This window comes from Athene cunicularia, assembly GCF_003259725.1.
Source record: "Athene cunicularia isolate RWA chromosome 1 unlocalized genomic scaffold, athCun1 chr1_part1, whole genome shotgun sequence".
Taxonomy (NCBI): Eukaryota; Metazoa; Chordata; class Aves; order Strigiformes; family Strigidae; genus Athene; species Athene cunicularia.
Window position 1 is genome coordinate 105,800,075 of NW_020799091.1, and position 21,756 is coordinate 105,821,830.

General features: G+C 36.5%; 1 long non-coding RNA gene across 2 annotated transcripts in view; it reads right to left on the minus strand.

Annotated features, from left to right (window-relative positions):
• The window catches only part of LOC113483137, a 298,071-nt gene that overhangs the window by 135,846 nt on the left and 140,469 nt on the right, over positions 1 to 21,756 (minus strand). For both annotated transcript variants that reach the window (XR_003398962.1, XR_003398963.1), the window contains one exon: positions 4,363 to 4,425. This is a non-coding gene — a long non-coding RNA (uncharacterized LOC113483137). The remainder of the gene's footprint in view (positions 1 to 4,362; positions 4,426 to 21,756) is intronic.

A 21,756-nucleotide genomic window follows, 5' to 3' on the forward strand; every position in this document is an offset into this window, starting at 1 on the left:
AAGCCTGAGCAATGCTGAAGCCACGTATGCCTCCTCTAGCTTTACCTCAGTCAGTCTCAGCACTTGCACACTTATAAAATGCGGGCTGCCATCGGAGGCTAAGCATGCAGCCAGAGGGGGCTTCAGACAACACAGTAGTGCTGGGAACTTAACCACACCACTCTGTACCCAATAACACTTGGATCCCCCTAACTTTTCTTTGACTCTTAGCATGAGAAGATGATGGTTAAAGATAAACTTTGGATAGACATGCCTTCTTAGTAGAGAAAACAGCCATTTATTGTGCAGATTAAGAGCAAAGGACCACTTCTACTGTTCTCTACCAGAAGAAAACGCAGCATACAACAAGGACAAAGCCTATTTAATATTTGTACATAAAGCAGACCTAATCTTGTTTGGAGTCTTCAAACACTATAAAAATTAAAAAAGCACAAGTTCTGGACACTAGTTATTATTTTCATGTGGTTACCAAGCAATTTATTATTAAAGATAGGTATCTGACCCTGTTTGCCACAACTGAATCTCTCTTATTACCACTTTGCCTGTCATTCACTGCACTGTTACATCCAACATAAGAGTGTAAGTTTCTTTCAGAAAACAACATAATTAATTTTATATGTGTAAAATGCCCCACAGACTCCCCTGATGCAATACTCACACAAATCCATTCCTACTGGGCTGATCCTTCAAGAGTCTGACAACAGTTATCACAAGTATATGTCAAGACTCGAGGAGGAGCAAACTTGCTGCACCAAAGAGAAAATCTAATTAAAGAATGAGCACTAAGGCAGAGCTAGCCCGGATGTTTTTGCAGCAATAATCAGTGATCATCTCTAACATAGGAAGTGCTACACAAAACACTGCACAAAATGTAAAATCTCCAGCTGTGCGAAGTACAAAAAATATTATGGGGACAAGTTTTGTACATTATTATCTATGTTAATCTAGGATAGAAGTGTGGGTGCACTGGAAGTACTACAGCGTACATTTTGCATGTCTGCCTGCTCTACTCTTACATCTGCCTTATCTTCTTTCACGCATTTTTATACCCTTGAGTAAACTCTGATTCAGCAGGCCATTCCGTATCATTTTCAAATTCTTTTAAAATCAGCCTCAAATGCTGCTATTAGAGATAGATATATCTATCTCTATCGAGGTGTGTATATATACACACACACAGAGGCACACACCATATTCACACACATACAGAGAAATAACCCTAACAGCATTGCTTCCAACTGTAGTGATATAATACTGTTTTCCCCACCAGATGGCAGTAACTTCAACTTAATATAAACCAGACTGGTTGCCACATGTACAGCAAACAATGGCATTCTTTATATTTGGGTTTTTCCGTAAGAGGGAAATGCTGTTTTTTCAACATGTAGAGCTATTCCAGTTTCCGTCTATTTAACGACAAATTGAAGGATAAAGTTTGCTACTAACAGTTAAGCTCAACTTTGATCAGTGTATCCTCCAAGATTCTTTTAAAAACATGTATCATCCCATGTTGCTATTTTTTCAGTATACTGTAATTTCATCAAATTTAAGAAAAATGAATGTTATTTCCAGTCATTGTCTTTTTTCCAAGAATAATTCCCGAACAGAAATGACTGGGTAACATTCAATTGCATAATAAACTTAAACTTTTACAATATATGCTAATAATTAAAATGATTAAAGGGCTCCAAAGAAGAGGGAAAAATGGAAAACATCTTGTGCATAATTGACAAAAATATACAGTGTGCAGACTTCATGGCATATGAAAAATTCAGAGTATCACCTACAGCAGAAGTATTGAAGGCAGCACATACTATATTACATGTAGGCTAAATTGCCTTTAATGTGGGAGCTAAAAATTTCTTCTACTGGTAAAAGTAGGAAAGTTTTTGTCAGTATAGTCCAGGCACTGTAAAAATAAAGTAATCTGGTGGATAGGGACTGCTCTGTAGAATATCCAGTTTTACAAGTGACGCATCCATAGATTCCACCCAAAAGATTATTGTTCACCTTTTATTTCTTTAATTTCTCCTTATTTTTGAAATAAATTTTCCAGAAGAAAATGTCACCTATTATAAAAGGAGGACTTTACTGCTATTCTACTAATATTAGTATTCAGAATGATTAAGTGGGCTTATATTCAACAGTATGCCAACTGCAAAGAAAATATCAAAAATGCATATTCTTGTTAATAAAACACACTCATCTTTCAATAAATTTATGACCAAATACACAGTCTGTTTGGACAGCTGGCTTCCACTACCCTACAAGCACAGATTCAGATCTTTTTTTTTTTTTTTTTTTCATGATTTTTAGTTTTTAGGTTGAAAGACAAAATAGAGCAAAATTTTCTCCAGATACACAAAACAAGTAAGTACAGTAATGGGAAGAAACGACCACAACAATAAAGCAAAAAAGATTACATGGACTTTGTGGACAATCAGAATTCTGAGGGAAAACAAGGACAGTGAAAAAGAAACTGATCTTAAACACATTAAAAAAAAATAAAGAAAGGAACCAAGACCTAAAAAAGATTCACAGTAAAAGGAGAAAATGTAAGCAGGAGGGAAACAAATTATGACTGTGAAGCCTTTGGGAAGAGAGAGAAGGGGAGCCAAAGAGTCTTGCCATCAAGCCTGGCTTTAGGAGTGCCATTGCAACGAAGCTCAATTTATGTCATAGAAAAGCTAGGCCTCTCTTACCTGCTCCAGTTGCAATAAACTGGTGAATTACTGCTTTTCAAGAAAACAGTTATATGACTACTTTCTACTAATTCAACATTAAGCAGCCAGACACACTTGTCCTTCACACTTACGGCTAATATTCCTGAACATTTAACTTTTCATAACCAGCTCCTCTACATAAATGAAAAATGTTAAGTCCAATTTACATGGATGTGTGTTAGATGCCCTGCATCCCAAATCAATGTAATTTGAATTGAAGACAATCTCTAGATAGAGTATAATTCAAAAAACCTTTTCATAAACTTGTTATTATGACTTGGTATGCTTCTGAGATTGTACATTCTCATCAGCTGGAAGTATGAGTAGAATCCACCATAAAAGTAAGTTATTCCTAACATCTGAAGGAAGAGGAAAAGTAAAGGTAACAAGGAATTTTTAGTATGAAACTAGCCAAAATGGTTTTCAGTGGCAAATGCAAACCTGTGTGAATAACCACACACTGAAAACCCATCCTTAGATCAGAGAGACAAACAGAATGAGTCATTATTGAAGTGGACAGAGTAAGCACAGGAATTCACCGTTCAACATAAGGTCCCAGCATAGAGGTTAGCACAACCCTGTGACGTTCAAAGCACCAGTAAAGTAGGAGTTAGACAACTGCCTTTTCCTCCAGCTGTAGTATCAGTAGTAATCCTACAGTAATGTTTAGGAATTCCTGTATGTTTTGAAAAGGATATGGGAAAAATAGACAGAGGTGAAGGAAGGCAACAAAATCTGAATACTGGAGAACATTTGTTACAGTGAAAATCTTAAGAGATCTCCAATCTATTGTAGCTGATTTGAACACATATGTAGGAGTGATTATAGGAAAACAACTACCATCTATAAGTGGCAGCAGAAAACAATTGCTCCAAGCTGAAGCTAGTCAAATTTAAATCAGGTAAATGGCACAATTTTTCATAGATTGTTTTAGGAATTAATCACTCTTGCTATGAAGATAAATAGTCAATTAAATAAAAAATAAATCCTTCCTGCTTCAAAGACAAAATACAAAGGAGCAACCACATAAAATATAAAAACTTAAAAGAGTACTACATGGTCCAATGGCACATTCTGATTTGAAACACTATCACTTTCCATGAAAGGCATGAAGTAATTAGCCACATCTGTAAGGAAAAATATTTTGAATCACATCAAGGTGATCCCAGCCTTCCCATAAGTGACGGAGTTGCCGTTTAACCTCCCTTAGAAACTCATGAGGAAATTTAATCTAAGTGAAGACAACAATGACAAAACTCCCATCAAATTTAATGGCACTAAGATTTTAGACTCAGTGCTGGTGTTGCCAGTGCTGAGTGACATCCCCACCAGAGTGAGCCTGCTGCACCATGCCAGCCAGGCTGTGGCTGTGGCTGTTGGCCACCACAGAAGGCCTGACCCTGCCTCCCTCACAGCAGGGCCCAGCCTGGCCTTGCTGCAGAGCCCTCTGCTGTGGGGATGAGCACCACGACTGCACTTCTTGGGAGCCATTTCAAATGCAAAGGGAGGGTGTCCTAACTCTATCCCAGGAAAGCCACTGTGGGATGGAGTGCAGCAGCAATGCCCACGGTACCATGTGCCAGGGGTTGGTGGTGGTGACTTGGCAACTGAAACTTTGGGTAACCGTCTCAGGGCTTACCTGTGGCTTGTAAAACAGCAAACATGGCACTGCTGCAAAACGGAAAGACACCTGGAAGTACACCTGGAAAAGATGCAGCGCATCAGAACAAGGATACAGGACTTGCGTCATAAACTGAGTCCCAGTTTCACCTCATTATTTTAAAATTAATCCCATTTCAAAGAAAGGCATACTGTCACATCCCATAATTACAAAATGTACAGACAAAAAAAAAAAAAAATAACTGTTTTTTTCAGGGCTTGATGAACTTCATCAGGTTAGCAAATTTATGGGAATTGTCATATACCAGCAACAAAATAAGTCAGTACCAGAAGGGAGAGTGCCTGACCCCCTAGCTCACCTGACTCGACCCATCCAAACAGTGGACCAGCACAGGGTCTGCCCTCAGAGCTTGCTTTTCCGAGGGCTGAGAGTAGGGTACAAAGAAGGTAAATTATTTTAGTCCTCTGCCATCTTCTGTCTTGTAGGCCCCACAGCCTTTCATCACGTCACAAAGTGGGCACTCTCTTGCTGGCTGCACATTCAATTGTGTGCTGAGCTATCTATGCAAATAAAGTCACGATTTTATTTTATAAAGTGGCAATCAACTCCATTTTTTAGACCGAATTTTAGCACCTGAAAATTCTTTTTTGTTAGAAAATGTATAGCTTGAATTTTTGCACAAAACCTGTAATTTTTCTCATTTATACTAACATCTTCACAGCAAACACAAAGTTGTGTTTAATAAAATTTATTAGGAAAAGTATTAATCTATAATCACATTTCTAGAACAATAAATATAATACCCAGGGAAAACACTTGTAGTAGAAGCACTGTTCTGGCAAAAGATGGAAATCCATTGAGCTCTTTGTTATCAACGGATTGCATATAGCACCTTCCTTTATTAACAAGGAGTTTTTTAAGATGTGGGATCAGTTAGTAAACTTGTTGTTACATTCAGCAAACACACATGATTTTTAAATGAGGAACCCTTTAGTTTCTGAGAGCTCAATTAGTATTAATTACAGGTTTAAAGAAGCACCACAACATATTCACATTGATAGTATAGGCATATCTACAGCATAATTACTGTCACTTCAATAAGTGCAATCATGCATACACATCCCCTTCTAGGATCAAAGTGGTGGCACATAGAGTCCAGGCTCCTGCTATCAGAGGCAACCATGTTTCGCATTCCCTTTCATAAATGTATCATTTCCCACCTTGCAAAGAGACATGTGTGGAAAAACAAAACCCGACCATCTTACTGGGAGGCTTCTCCAGAACACTACTGCTTTGATGGTTAGAAATCTTGTAATTTTCAGTCTGTTTTTCTCCCAGTTATTTCTTTTCCAGCTCTGTTCTTCAGATTAAATGACTGTTCTCCTTTGCTTGCAATTTTCCTCTTCTCACAGCCTATCTTTTCTCTTGGCCTTTATTTTATTGAAGAAAAATAAAGCTTTTAGTATCCTTACAATAGTCTCTCCCTTCCCACTATTCATTTTACTAGCCTTTCTCTGTTTATTACAACTAAATTCATGCTTCCTACACCTGGGTGCTCTGCATGCTAGGCAGGGGAGGTTGCTGCAGTGCCTCATATGGAGGCATTAGTAAGTTTATTTCACTACCTGAAAGATCTAACTCAATACATTTTAAAATGGCATAGACCTCATTTATGGACATATCACATTGGTGTCTCAGTCATTTTGGATGAAATTCATCTTGCCTAGTTTTTAGCAGCATCTCCAAGCTAGTCACCGCAGGCCCCTATTATAATTAGAGAGACACATTACAACATGATTCATCCGATCTATTTTTAGAGATTTCTGACTGGATGAAATCTGTTGTGCCCTAGAAATACTCTTCACTGACTATGTCTAAACAAATACCTCAGTTGGAGAGATATTACTGGATCAACTGAACACCTTATTTTGTGGTTTATTAATATAATCAGCTTCTTCCTTTTCTTTTTAAAAATCACAATGTATCAGATAATAGCAGAAGTAATCATAACCACAGGTATAACTTTATGCTTTCAGACCTCCTGCTGCTTCTACTACTCACCATCTCAGGTATGTGAAGTTTTCTCTGGATTATTCCAACCTGACCATACTTTTCAACTGCATATTGAAAATGGCTCTTCTAGTACATCTTTGAAACCCACAGTAACTAGAGGTAGCACAATTTCCCCCTCAAAAATCAAGCGCTAGGGTAACGATTTGACAGGATTACAGTCTGACAATTAATATTCCAGAACAGAACATGAGAAAGAGCCACAAGTATTTTAGGAAATCAGATCAGTTGTAATATTCAGAAGTGAAAACAAGATGCTGAACTTTGATCAATCATAAATAAAAGGATATAGACCTGGGGAAGTAGGTAGGATACTTTTTGGCAATCCATATCTATCAAAGCTCCTTAACTACATCTTCTAAGCAAGAAGCTTGAAACATTTGAATAGTAAAATATAAACATTAAAATCAAACAACCAAACACAAATACATATTTATATCATCTTCTTCTCCAATGGAACAGCTACAGAATATTGCTTCACAAAACCAAATTGAAATCGGAAAGAAGTCAATACTCTCCCTCAGTTCCATAGACAAATCAATTCAGTTACCATACTGTATGGTCTCACAGTGGATTAACATTTAAAAACTGACTACTGCTGAATCTTAAGAATTTTCTTTAAATCCTCCAAATATGAGCTATACAATGGAAAAAATGTTACCGCCACAGCAGTGGTTTTTTGCTTTGTGAGGGAAGTGCTAGTACAGATAAATAGATTTATCCTAGATGTTTTGCAGCAAGTAACAGGGTAGACTGAGTATCTCATGAATTTTGGTTTAGGCCAATACATACTCATGAACGTTTTCTTCACCAATCCTGTTTATATACAAGCATTCTGTGTGTGACGCATTTGGACAAAATTCCTTATGACAGGGGATAACTGGGGAAAGTTTTCATCCAAACCACTGTCAGTCTTAAGGTAAATACAAATTGCAGAATATTTGGAAGATTACAAGCATGAACATTTCAAACATGAGTTATTTACCATAGCAGAATGATGAATATTTTTCATCCTACTTGGTGCTCAGAAACCAGAACTCAGGATAATGCCCAGAAATGCAAACACCTAACGTCATTCCCTGAACCACAATACCAAAAGGATTAATTTCCAGATAATTCAAGCTCAAGGAAAAACTCAAGGTTAGAATTCCATAAACAGATGCTGGAGTGTGTAGGTAGGGATGTTCCCTCTAACATCACAAATCCAAACCCAGTGGATGTAAGGGAGTACAAGGGAAATGGACCACAGAAAGCAGAGAGGTGCATGTGCTCTCCCTAAATTGCATGCCTTGTTGCCACTGTCATAGAATAAGTACCAGGATAAATGGACAATTAGTTTGGCCCACAAGAGCATTTCTTGAATTATCTTGTTCCATGAATAACAAACAGATAGACTTCAGTATCACCTTGTGGGAAAAAGTTGTTTGCTTAAAACTGTTAAACATTGCAACTTAAAAGTGAGATCACCTAGTCAGAACTAATGAATGAAGAAATACCATGAGGGTTCGCAAACAACACACATTCAGACTCAAAATCCCAGTCATCGCAGGATCAAAGGTATGTCTTTTCACAGAAATATGAAAGAAATATGAAAGATTTTTTTTCAAGATGTAATTTCAAATATTTTTTTAATGTCAAACTATCAGCCATCATGCCCCTCATAAATGAAAAATCATCAGATTTTCCATTCTCTATAAAAATTCTATTTTCTTATGCCAGAGCTCTCATAAACATGTCCTTGACAGTGGCATTTGTTAAGCATATATGCTGACCTTTTCAAAGTTTCTCTTCTTTGAAATGACTGTTCTCGTTTTGCATTCTGCTATGTATTCTTTCACACACTGCTAAGTGCAAACTTTGTATGGTTGCCCTAGTTTGCAAGGTTCTTTACTCACGAATGTACACAAGTATTACAAGATTTCTTTAGAATTCTTTCTTGTCAGTTATGTAAAACTTCCAGAGCTCTTCAACAGAAACAAGCACAAGGTGAATTTCTACTCCTGTTTCTGAAACAGGATGAAATAATTCTACCAAAGGCATATATGTATATAAAATAGCCAATATTTATCCTGAGAACTCCTTCTTTCATGACTATCTCTTTGGAAGAAATCAATTAAGAAAAATAATGTAGTCACTCCCCAGATAACACAACATTTTAAAACCAAGACCAACAGTAGCTTAGAACACACTCTGGTTCCTCATAAGTCCTGTCTGCATTTTCCATAAAGTCATTATATAGCACACAGGAGGAGGCAAATGGTGAGAAGGTGGCATGATTTGCATAAGGATCTCTACAATCTCTTCTGAAAATATTAGAAAGGCAAAAGCAACCATTTTTTAGAAGAACTTGTCTCTCACATTAGGATTATGCATCTTCTTGAAGCCCAGAAAGCTAATCATTTCCTGCGCTGAATAAAAAGAACTGTGGCTAGCAGGTTGAGAGAGGCGGCTCTTTCCCTCTACTCCACTCTCACGAGACCCCACCTGGAGTCCTGTGTTCAGCTCTGGGCTCCTTGGCACAAGGAAGACATGGACCTGTTAGAGCAGGTCCAGAGGAGGACCACAGAAATTATCAGAGTGCTGCAACACTTCTCCTGTGAAGGAAGACTGAGATTGTTGTGATTGTTCAGCCTGGAGAAGAGAAGGCTCTGGACACACCTTATTGTGGCCTTTCAGTACTTGAAGGGGTTTGTAAGAAAGATGGAGGAAGACTTTTTACCTGGGCCTGTAGTGACAGGACAAGGGGTAATGGTTTTAAGCTGAACAAGGGTAGATTTATATTAGATATAAAAAGAATTTTTTTACAATAAGGGTGGTGAAACTCTGGAGCAGGTTGCCCATGGAAGTTGTGGCTGCCCCCTCCCTGGCAGTGTTCAAGGCCAGGTTGGACAGGGCTTGGAGCAGCCTGGTCCAGTGGAAGGTGTCCCTGCCCATGGCAGGGGGGTCGGAACAAGATGAACTTTAAAGGTCCCTTCCAACCCAAACCATTTTATGATTCTATGATCGTTTGGCATGACCAGCTCTTTGCAGGAAGTATTTTTGCCATGGAAGCATATCACAAAGATTGTGATCTTAAATTAGTCAGGATCTACACAAGAAGGAAGCTGTTACTGCTATTGCTCTGCATGTCTCTGTTAAAAAGCTACAAGAAATACCAGGTTATTTCAGATTAACATTATTTCAGTAATGCTAAAGCTTCCTTTTCTATAAAGAGAACATAAGCAGTAAAGGGATTTCTGCTTATCAATATCAGAGGCTCAGAAAATGACAGTGCTAAAATGAACTTCATATACCTCAGATGCTCCTGGAATAAGACTAACTTCAATTTCAAGCACAAAACATCATCATTTCTCACTGAGTGAAAAAATATGTCTTTCTGGTCATTTGACTCAGAGTTCATCCTGCATCAGTTATTCATATTCAAAGCATTTGGAAGGAGAATGGAATAAGGAACAAGGACTAAAGTAGACTTTCTAAGGCTTTTTGTGGTGGTGATTACAGACCAAGAAGAATTCTGAAGAGCATGAGAGACTTAATTTGGTTTGTATCTTAAATTGAAGCTGAGGCAGTTAATCATTCCAAAGTTTATAAAAAAGCAAATCCACATATAGTACCTAAAGCAAATAACTATAACTGTTACTGGCTTAACTCATCTATCTATCAAGTACCTTGGTTTTGAGGGGAAAATCCCAGAGATTTTTCACATAGTACTAAAATTCAAACAACATGGTTTTTAGCTTTGATGACTCTTTGTTAAATGGTCTTCTCCAAGTCCTTGCTCTTAGCAAGTCCACAGTCAGGCTTGAATATTCTCTATCATTAAGGAAATATAGAAATGGATGATCCTAGATCCCAACGACCAAGGTCCCTAGCAAACCAACAGATTTTTGGTGGGGATTAAAGCTGGCAGCAACCTTGAATTAAAAAGGTATCTTTTAGTTCAAAATTCAGACGACTATAGTTCTTGTATCAACAGAGTAAAACCTGGGCTCTCTTCTGGTTTTTGCTGCCTTTAATTTATCCAGTAGATTATTAGGATGTGCAACATGATAAACTCCTGTCCTTAAAATGATGATTTACAACATTGTTGAATATGATAATAAAGTGTCAGTATACAAATTGCTTAAAGATGGTACCAAATTCCTTATCTTCACTGAGCAAAAGGATCATGGTCTCTTCAGAGTATTTGCTTCATTTTGGTTCAGTATCCTATGATAGAGCTCACTTTTTTTTTTTTTTTTTTTCAAATAGGCTTACCTGGGTGACTCAGATTAAGAGACTTTTGGTAAAATAAATAACTGTTATAAAATTTATTTCTCAATAGCTGAAGTTTTCATAGGCTAGATCGTTTCACATTGGTTCAGGTATCTTAACAGATTTCCATAAATTTTGCAATTCTTCAGGGAAGAAAAATAGAGGGAAGAAAGGGTATATAAACCTCCCTTAATTCAAGTGAGAAATTCAGTCTAAAATTCCTCTAAAATAAATTTATGACACAGCGAACATTGTCTACAGCATACTGTGTTAAATCTTTATCCACCTCTCTTGTGGAAACAAACAAATTAGTTCTGAAGACAACAGGGCATGAATTGCATTGACTGTGAAGGAAATTGCATCTGATAATCATTGCTATGCAAACCACAAAACTTCACAAGATCCAGAAGGCCCCTCCAGTATAAAAAAGTCCCTCCTCTTACCTGTTCTCAGAACAAGTGATACACTCCCTTTCTCCAGAGAAGCTGAATTGGTTTCTATATTGCAATGGAGGTTAGAAAACAGTGTTGCTTCTTGAGGACCTTAGAGTCCTTGTATTCAAGAAGTGGAATAAAATGTTTAGATTATTTGCTCCTTCATCTAAATGAATGGCTTAAAAGGGAAAAGTAAAGAGAAGCATTAGTCTAATAGTCATCACTGGCTTTAACAGAGTAAAATGCCTTCAACTGGCAGCCTGAACTTTAGCTTGAACTAACTAGGTGCAAAGCTGGCACATCACTCAAGCAACACCCCAGTATAAGCCAATGTTTTTTCAGAACTTCAATGTCAACAACAGAAGAGGGCCAGGAGTGTATGTACTTTGGGGCAACACATCAACACATGGTAAAATCCACCCTAAACAAGAACAAGAGAAATAAAACTTAATAGTTTCACAATCGTATTTTCATTGCTAATAGAGATGCACCTTTTCCCTTCCAACATAAAGTCTTATACATCTTTCATTGCAATGCTCTATCCTCAGCTACTTACAAGAGATGACTATTTATTTCAATAAATGATCATGAATATAATTAAGATCAGACCTTCTCCTTGGTACACTGTACAGAATGCTGCGAATCTAGAGACGACTTTCTAATCAATTACATTAAAATGAACAAGAGGGAAGCCTTTTGTTTTAAAAATCGTCCTTCTAGGAGCAAATCTCTCTCTCCTCCTCGCCTTTTTTATTTTTTTATTGACTTAAAGTGCTAGTAGCATGAGATAAAGTGATTGCTGCCATTGCATTGCTGAATTCGAGCAGTATTTCGAGACCAAGTACAACAGCACTGTCTTTGCACTGTTTATGCCATACATGTAAGAAAGAGTACTTAATCTTTTAATTTATTGCTGAAGGTAACAAACAAAAATTAAGAGAATCTCACATAGTCTAAATAAAGCTTGAGGTACAACACTTCCACATGGTGTATGAATTTCTAAACTGCAGTCAGTCTACGAACATGTTTGTCATCATTAACATGCATCTATAGTTCAGCAGGAATACCGAAATGTCCTATTACGTGTAACAGCCTACACAAAAGACCAGCAAATAGATTTTTCTTTTAAGCTAATGGGACTAGTTAATGGACCTTCTGGAGAAAAGGTACAGTTTGCAATCATGTCAAAGACTATCTGAAAAATGAATTAATATGCAGGATATAAATTATCCAGAACGAATCCAGTGAATCCGGATCACGACCATTTTAAGATAATGGGCTTCCTACTTTTGCTATTAATATTTAATTGCTTATATTGCATGTTTATATTGTGCTATGCATTTTTTGCTGTTTCCTTAGACAATTTTGGCCCATAAATGTACAAGGTAGGCCAAAGACTTTTTTCAAAAAAGCCCATCGCTATTTAGAGGCAACTTACTGTTGGTTCACATACATACTTTCATTTTGAATATGCAGTCCCCAGTCTAAAGTTAAATCAAACCATCCTATAGATCAACGGAACTTCAGAATACACCCTGAGAAACTTGATACACCCTTGATACACTCATAAATATTAATTACATTTATAGGATAGCAATACAAATTCTACCAAGTACCACAGGACCCTTCAGTTATTAAAGAGCAGCAAAAAATACTGACAGAAGTGACTGGAGTAATTATTAGTGTCCCTGAAACTTCAAACTGTTCAACAGTTCACCAGATATTTGCGCCCCCCCCGCCCCCCCCAATTTTGACAACAATAGTTGGAATAAAATTAATCTCGTACTGATAAGGAGAACACAAATGATGTAGCCTGGAATAAAACAGAACATCTAGTAAGTACATAACAGAAGCTACTGGTCCTAAAGCAAACATTTTAACAATAAAATTCTAATACAGATAGTAAGTCATCACAATTTACAAACTACCACAAACAGTTAAAATTTTACAGAACAGATTTAATAAATACAATTAATAAAACAGGCACACTTATGCTGGAGCAAATACATTACACACTTTGATTTTTCAGGAGGAAATGTAATATGCTGTAGCTAAAAGAATAACAAAGCAAAAAGAAACAAAGTGCAAACATAACGATTCTCAAAGGGTAATGGTTACACCACAGGCTTATATTCACAGATCACATTTTTACTACCTATAGCCTGCAGATATTTTTTTCCCTGCAGAAGGTAAGACTATTATGTGCTGACTTTTGTGTGCATTTTTAATTGTCTTGCCTAGGTGTGCAAATCTCAAAAATAAGTATTGTAGAGCCAAAAAAGGAAGAAAAATAACTGCCAAAATATTGGAACAAAAAAGTTATTGCAGAGAGATAGAAATTCATTACTTCCATGCTCTATCAAACTTATAATAATATGCACTTAGAAAGAAAAGCAAAATCTTATTTTAAATGGCATTTGCTAAAGCTACGCTAACAAAAGGATTTGTGGCCCTGTCACGAAAAAACATTGACCCTTGACCTTTTTTCAGTTTAAAGAAGGAGAACAGCCAGAATCTTGTGTATCAAACCAATGTTTTTTTTGTATAAACATTCTCCCAATTTTCTTAGTCTGCTGCAAGAGCGGAGGAAAAAAAAAAAAAAAAAAAAAAAAAAAAAAAAAAGAAGAAGAAAATGCCCCAAACGAAAGGCTCGATTCGGAAACAGTGCAAGCCTGCTTCTAAACAGTCATGTGACTTTTTTTTTGCTAACAGCCATGTGCTCGCGTATCATTTTACTCTGAAATAACTCTGCGGATTTCAGCTCAACCTGCCTTTGCTTATAATGCATGACATAGCCTGTGAGGGAGCCTGAGAACCGTCCCTCTTCAAAAGCAAGGTTCCCATGCTTGGCCTGTAACCATGGAAGCAGATGCCTTTTTTGCTTACCCCTGCTTACCTCTTTGCAGCCACGAGCTGCTCCCTATTGTTAAAAGGGGTACGCCTTGATTTTTCTTCGTCGTGACCGAACTTGCCTCTTCTTCAAAGGGCATGATGCTGCAGGTCATTGGTCTAGACTGTTTGCACGGTCCAGAGAACAGCCTTGATGTAACCCTTGCTCCGTCTGTGCCACACCACCAGCCGTGCGACTGCAGACTGTAGGGGGACATCGGAGATCTGTATTTGAAAAGAAGTCCGTCCGATTTTGCCATTGTGCCTTTTCAGTCATCGATCGAATGAATATCGAACCTTCTGTCGTTGCATGTGTGAAATAGATAGCTTAGCAAGCACTTTTGTGCCCAAACCTGTGCAGTGGGCCAAACTCTCTTCCTTTATTCACAAGTATTATTGGTTTTTGTAGCACAGTAATTTCTTAGGTACTTTAATAACGGTGTCCTAATGTTAGACCAGCCTCACAACAGAATCTCTTTGTTGCAATCTGCTTGATTTAGCACTTTATTTTTTTTTTATTTTTTTTTAAAGGTGCTTTCTCTTTTAGTCATTCCCAGTTGAACATCAGCCCTCTTAAAGTGCAAGGGAGGCTGATTTTGAATCGGTATGAACAGCCCAGAATCATGAACGGTTTCAAAACAAGATACTGACTGGAACGTCTGCTACCATAAGGCTTTAAAAATATCACAGGGGTAAAAAGTGAAGTTGGAAAGCTTCCAGGGTAAATTAAAAAAGTAAAAAATCCAGCAAATACGGCACCTTTTGGGTTTTTTTTGTTAAATACAAATAAAGTACACAGCAGTAAGGAAAGACAGATATTGTAATAGATAAAACAACCCGGCAGTGGTGGCTAAAAACCTAAAAGAATCCTATCCTCTTTTTCTCCTCAATATACAAAGACAAATAAGTTGGAAATTTAACATCTGATGGCATAGGAGCTCTAAAATACTATTTATTCTTTTGTGCTATTGCACAAACATTTTTGATATTCACTTTTTTTAAGAGGTATTTTCTTTAGAAAACATATAGATAAAGGTCTGAATAGCAAGAAATTATGAAAATTATGCTAAGCCACTAAGAAAACGTAGCTGAATTGTTCAATCAAAGAGTGCAACAGAACTCTAGGAATTTCAGGGGTGGCGTGAAGAAAAAAAAATGCTCTAACGCCTTTGAATAAAAAAGGCAGAATTGTAGCTAACATGGAAAATGATTCATTCATGAAATCAGTCGGTAAGCAAGTTTTTACTCTTCTTTTAACAGAACAGCAAACTCTCTGACCACTGCCTGTCAAAAAAACAATAACCTAGTGACAGCCATCAGCACCTACTCATTGTAAAAATACGCCTGCCTCTACTCTGTTCTAATAAAATTCAGATCGCATGAAAAAGGGCTTATATATTCTTCAGGGTGTTGCTTACCCAACGTTGTCTGTATATGACATCAGTATATATATTTTTGAGATACCACTATCTCATACTTCAAGGCATACCTATTTTCTCTAATTGCCGCAGGCAAAGGGGAGGTGCACTAAAGAATAAAGAAGGTTATTGTGACAGATGAAACATAATTCACAATGAGTACTCTTTTCATCCAGCCTTAAGTAGCAGAGGATTACTCCAAGCTGAATTTTAGGGGAGTATGTATGATCTGATTTAATAATATGAGGACAGGCCACAAGCTGAAAGGCAATGTAAACCAATTATGCTTTTGCTGATTGTTTGGGGTTTTATTGTTGGGGTTTCCCCCCCTCCCTCTTTTCTGGAAGTAGAAGAAATGTTAACATGAAGAGGGTCTGAAGAAACATGGGGAAAAGTAAGAAATGCCGAGAAATAAAAGTTGGGATTTCCTGGACTGGATATTGATAAATGCTTATTCTATATTTCTGCTTCATGACACTTAAATAAGATCATGCCATTTCTTCAGTAAATATGCGCTGTGAAAGTAGGTAAACTAATTTTGATACACTTACTGAGCATGTATTGCTTCAGAGAAATAAATACTTGAGTCTTCTAAAAATGCTGTGTGATATCAAGTTTAGATGTAGATAACTGTGACAGTAAAATAACTTTCTGCTAAACATGTGTACATTGCTTTTCTGAGCCACTGTTTTAATATTTAATCAGTAAATAGGTAAGCTTGCATGTGTATTTTATATGTTTGTTTCCTTATAGTGTGCTTCGGAAAAGACTTGCTTAGCATAAATTACTGTATTACATTCTGAAAGGATTTATCTTTTACTGTTTCAGTTTTCATATAACAACTATTTTCTTATGATCTCAAACTGCATTCCGAATATCTAGACGTGTAGCTAGTTAAACTGCAGAAACTGCTAAGGTACTTGGCAAAAGGAGTCATTTTGTCTACAGAAATGTTAATTTAGATTAATTACTTTTTAAAGTAATAGATAACTTTTAAAAAATCTATTTCAATACAAGTTTTAATAAAGTTATTATTGATCTTCTCGAAGAATGTCTCTATAAATTTTGTATAATTTAGTATGCAAAATAAAACCATTTTTAGATACAGATTCTAAATGTGTTTTTCCAGTGTTGATCTTGTTTGAAAATCACAGACAAAAAACCCCCAAACAACCATGAGTTAAATGCTTGCTTTCATATATTTTGTAATTTTAATTATACAAAAACGGTTTAGCAGTCAGAGCTAATAAAACTGTGCTGCTAATTGAAAATAAATTATTACTAGGGGTTAGTTCATACCTTTCAGATTTTGGACTGAAATATAAAATAAAGATTACCTGGACCAGATTTTCTGTTATTCAAATGCTGCTATATGTCAGACCAGCTAAGATGATTCAACAACTTAACACCAAATCTTACATAAATAAATGGCAAGGAAACAGCATAAAAATATGCATGTGAAATTATTATTAATTATATTTTCTAAACCAGAAATGAAAACTGAAATTTTGTCTTCCTATAGGCTGTGTTACTGAGCTATCCTCTTATATAATATGATTTCATGTCATTCTTAAAAGCAAGCATCAAGCCAATGTAAGTATTTCATAAACATCATAAGCAATTAGTTAAATTTTGGTGAATAAGCAGTATGCATTAAGCACACCTCAGTACTATTCTCTTAAAGAAAGAATGAACAGTCAGAAAACGTATCAAAATACAATAAGAAAACTGCTAGATCGAAAGCATACATTTTAATATTTTAGTTTGCAAAGGGAGCAGCAGCCAAAAGACCGTTCTAACCACCTGACAAATAGCAACAAACAACAGCTCTCGAGTCAAAATATTTATTAGGGTGGCATGTCAATGTACAGGCTAGCATATGTGCTAAGGAGACATTATTCTATTATCTTCAGCTGGGTGAAGTAGTAACAATGAACATAAAGATTTATAAATATATATAGAACAGAGAATGTTTCTTTCAAATCATACAGCCATTTCATTTTCATTGATCATTTAGAAATATATCAAAAACTGTAAAATACAAGTTAGTTTAATTCCTGTGACAATTTTTATCAAAATGTTATTGTTGCCATGTCACACTGCACTTGCCATCCATCGTAAAGTTTCTTAGTAAGAAACATATACTTAAGCATTTGTTTAAGGAGTCAAGTGACATTTTAGCTATACTGAATGACATTGATTTAAGCAATGTATCTTCTACTAATAAACTTTCAAACAATGTATATTTTAGGGGTATTCATATTGGTAGGCTGTTTTTGTTCTCTTTAAAATTAGCTTGAAGTAGAATTTATTATTAATGTTATGGAGCATAAAACTTCCAGCAAAACTGCAGATGAAGGTTGTCTTTAGAAAGGCAGGGAAAAGAGAGAATCTCAGATCATGCCTGCATGCAACAAGAAAAGTGCACATCTCTTAAGATGAACAAAAAATGTTTCAATATTGAATGAAACTATGAACACTCGTATATTTTACAACTTAAAATATTAACATTACACGTTATTTTGATCCTTTTCTGTAAAATTTTCATCAGACTGACTGATTATACACCAGGTTCACTGTATTGTTTTAAATAGCCAGTGTTGAGGTTTATTTAAAAGAGAAGGAAAAAAGACCTCTTCCTCTCCGCTGCAAACAGCTTTGATTTTAACCAAATCTTAGTGTGCAGGTATACTCGTCTCATCCCATACCCTATAAAGCTTTAAAAAACTGTGAATGAAATTAAGATTTGTAATATTTTGGGAGCTACAAATACAGCGGCTCAGGAGACAACACTGGGAATGTAAGAAACCACAGACTTTGATTCTATACGACAAGCTGGATAGGAGTCAAAGCTGCCACATGTGGTGTGAAAAAATGCCACCCTGGTGTGAACAAAGGGTTTAAAATGGAGTCAAGAAGCGTGCAAGCTCAATGTCTAAGCTTTTCCTGTGAATTGTACTGCCACAACCTGCAGGATATCAAGTGGGCTGGGAAGAATAGAGCGCCTTTGGAAGCTACAATGGAGTAGCGGTGGCCGTCAGTGCGTTAGGGTTTCTATTGTTTTGGTCTTCTTGTTTATGCATCGTTACAATGCGCTGCTTTACTTCAGCGAGAAATTAAACTCTAAGCACCAAAAATAAAGTCACAAAATTCACTGAGAAACTGATGAATGCAGTAACTCTGATCTTTCTTATTGTAGTCCTAGTTTACAACTCAATGAGAGAATTTACCAGCTAGATTGTTCATTTTACCGGGGTCTGAACCACAGTCTCGCACATACAAAAAACAGAGTAACAATCGTTGCTCATAAATATCTCTGTGGCCTTTTACTGAGATAATAGCTGCAATAATATAAACAATTGTTGGGGGTTATGCAAATAGAAAGTATGTTGCACCTTATTTCAGTGAACAGCTTTCCTCCTTTTATTACAACATAAAGCTATGAATCTGGACATTCACTTCAGATAACACTATCATTTAGAAATAATCTATGAAAGTGTGCAGTAGCAACACAAAAATGTATGGGTCATACACTCAGAAAGATGCTATACTAACAATGATTAACAGCAGAGGTACTGAAAATCATAAATATTTTACCTAGATAAAAGAAAATGTTATGATTCAAGGTACAAGGAACAATAAGAAAGAAAACAGTTAAATATATTTTTCCCAAAAGAGGCAAATAGCAAAAAGTACAACTTCCTTGAAGAGGAAATTCAATGCAGTTACTAGAATTCCTAAAAAAAATCCAATAAAATCCAAGGAAGCAGGCCACAAAATCCAATAAATAGTACATTTTCTAAGAATTAAAGAAACTTTCAGATTTCCTATATTACATTTACATTTTTTATTAAGGATTAGGTCAAAAGCCACTGATTTTTAGTTTATGAATGCAGGTCAAGACAAGAACATTTTTCTATTTACTCTGTGTAACTCTGTATAGAAATCAATCTGTTACTTTCATTACAACCACACAATCAATTCCATTTAAAGTACAATGCAACAGCCAAGTCCAAGGACAATATGGATTGCTGAAAATCCTTCATACTATCTACAGAATTTATTCAGTACGACTGGGATGATTTTTCTTCTCATTAGTATGCAACAAGCTTTCACAAACATCCCAGCTTCGCCTGTTTTTAGTTTAAAGCATAAACAAAAAAAAAAGCATACAATAATTTACTGATACTAGCACCTATGCATAAGTATTGCTCTTCAGTAAATATCACAAATCATCTATTAAAGAACAATTGTATGGAGGAAAGTATCTAAGTCACACTGAGTCACAAATTTTTCTACAACTGTAATAAGATAGGACTACATGCTAAATAAACCCTATAACATACATACAAGCAGACACACATGATACATGTAGATAATGTGTTTAAGCAGTTTGTCTTAAAAGGCTACATTTTATTGATTTACAAATATTTGTACATATCCCTGTCTCAGTTTTCTGTTCCTCATAATGCTATTCTGAGTTTCCTAAAGGACACAAAGCCTAGGTATTTAAAAAGTGGAAAATATTATCAATGTCTCTCCCTGCACACTCAGAGAATTTGGTATGATCATTTGAAAAGATGTAATTTAGCCATTTTTATAAATGTTATAGATGTTCAAAATTACTTTTACAGTCCTAGTTCAACATATTAAAGTCTAGGCATAAGATCAGATTTTAAAACTGTAAAACTCCAAATAGTAATTTTATTTACAGTACATTTTTGCAGATATATTTTGCTGGGTTTTATCTCCAACCTATTTTCTCAACTTATTTTCTCCTTCATCTTAGTATTTGGTTTTTTAATATTATTTTTTCTTTCTGCCTGCCTGAAACATAAGCCTGTCAAATTAATAATGCTGTAAATGAACAGAATAGACTAAAAAATGTTCAGTTCAGAGGTTTCTGCAGAATAAAGCTGCCTGCGATTTTCAAGGAAAAACTTTATCTTATATATTCTTAGCATTTGTTCCTTATTTGTTCTTTTATTGATCACTTTGTTCAATAACATATCAGAGAAAATGAAAAATGAATCCTGGAATACTGCTCCAGAATGTGCAGTCAGTTGTCTGCTAACAGTGCTGAGGCTGTGTTTTGATGTCCCTGGTTTCCCCAGCTCTGGTAATTTGAAATGGCACTGATATGAAATCTCTGGTTGTCTCTTAGGGTGACATCTCCTTTTTAATCCAGTGCATGTTTCTAAGCCACTCTTCAATTATTCTTTTTGCCAAGTGGTTGACCAATCAGCAGCATCCTCTCTTGAGTAACAAGACGGCATGCACACATGCATATACACATATGTATACATATGTATGTAAATGTGCGCATTCTGGCTTATTATTTCAGCTGAGTCTCAAACTGGGGCTATCACGCACCAGTTAAATTTACCTCTGCCAAACCTCTCTGTATGAATTCCAGTCATAAAGAAAACTGCATAATGCCAGATTTCTTACTCACATATAACAGCATGTAAATAGACAAAAGGTTCACAGCACTGTGAGGAGAGAAACTGGTCTGACAGACTTGCATTTATCCCCACTGCAAACTTTAAATAAGCATACATAAACATCTTTTTCCTCTTGTTCAGCTGTGTTTACTTGCCACCGCTTCCCTCCTCTGGCTTCCACCAGCTCATTTTTCCCCACCTCCTGAACCTGTTTATTTTCTCTCTCCTCTCTGTCTGCCAGCAGCGGCAATGAAGAATCCCCCAATAGCTGCAGCCCCATGTATCCCTGTCCCAGGAGCACCCTGAGCATGTGAACAAGGCACAGGAATTAACAGGTTAATTCTATATGGGCAGGAGTAGGCATGACTCAGGCCTTGAGAAGATGAAGCTGGACTATCTGGAAGGATTGCATTAAATGTAAGTCATAATATCTGCAAGTGAGATAGCAGGGATACTGTTGAGAGAGAAAAATTCACTTTCCCAGAATACTCTCCATCTATTCAGACATTAAACAGCTGAAACGTGGGCGCCACAGAGGTTAAGCTTGCCAGCTGAGAGCAGGACACTGAGATACTCAGCAGCCATCGCCTCTCTCTCTAACTACCGTACCAGCCTGGGGAGCCACGACACCAATTTTATCAGCAACTTGCCCCCAGGGGCTATTTTAAGACTGTACTAGACCCATCTGCAAAGCTGGCCCCAGAGAGCCAGCTCAAATTTGTTTGAAGCGCTACAGACCGGCCATGTAATCCAGTTCAGAGCCTGCAAATAAGCGATATAAGGGATCCACATCCCTGCATGAATTTTGGTGGCAGCAAGGAACCCAAAAATGTGTAATGCCAGTACAGTACGATTTACTGGGAAAGAGTAAAGTCGACTTTTTAGAGGAGAGTTATCTTTCCT